Genomic DNA, 1,019 nt, shown 5'->3' with positions numbered 1-1,019 from the left:
GTGTGGACATCATGAATTCAGTCCAGGAGGCCCTCAGCACGCACAGTCCTGTGGCACAGACGGAAGGGTCCTGTCTGTGTGGCGCTCCCTCCAGCTCCTAGAGTCTAACACGGGCCAGTCAGCCCCATCTGTCTGGCAGGCTGCTACCGATGCGTGGTGTGGGCCTCTCCCGAGGAACTAGAGGTCATAGCTGTGTCTTGAACTCACATGCTTTCATACCCGAGGAGCCCTGTACATCCTTGTCCACGATGGCTCTGTCACCTCATCCCAGACAGGAGAGAGCAGAGTCCCCAACCCCACTCCGCATAGCTCTCCATCCCGCAGATAGGTGACTGACAGGTGGCATCCAAACCCAGGCAGAAGAGCTGCGAACCCAGGTTGCCAGCCTGTGTGCTCACACACACAGCAGCCTCAGCCCAGAGAGTCAGCGCTCCACAGTGGCCTGGAGGCCTGAGCTCTTACCCTGCTGGCTCTGATTGGACCATTGCATTCCAGCCTCCCTGTCACGTTCTGTGCTTGAGTGCAGGGTGTTCTGGCAAAAACTAACAGTTTCAGACTTGCTTTTAGCTCCTCAGAACAGCTCCCTTCCAGCTTTCACTAGTTTCCCGGTGACAGTGTTTTATTCAGTCAGGTTTAAAGTTGAATTAATACATTCTTTCCAGCTCGAACATACACACTAAAAATCTGACTCCATTGCAGTTGACTGCTTTCTGGTATAGAAGAGGCCTGTAAAGAGGGGGCCAGTCTGCCATTCAGGGCCCTGCAGCCACTGTCTCCCTCCTGGGCAACCAAAGGGGATGTGTTCATTTCTCAGGCTGTCAGTGGCCGCAGATAGGGCAGCAGAGCGGGGAGAGGTGCTTCTGTTCCGGACGCAGACGTTAAGAATCAGTGTGTGTGGCTGCGTCCCTCTGAGACCTGTGGATCCTCATGTTATTCTGTCAGGAGGACCCTACGCTGTATCTACCACACTGCAGCCCATGGAGCGCTGGGTGTGGAGTCGGAGTGGGCTGGCCTAGCTG

This window comes from Acomys minous (assembly GCF_964271855.1).
Source record: "Acomys minous genome assembly, chromosome: 14".
NCBI lineage: Eukaryota > Metazoa > Chordata > Mammalia > Rodentia > Muridae > Acomys > Acomys minous.
The sequence above is the reverse complement of the archived record's forward strand: the minus strand, read 5'-3'. Positions refer to the sequence as shown.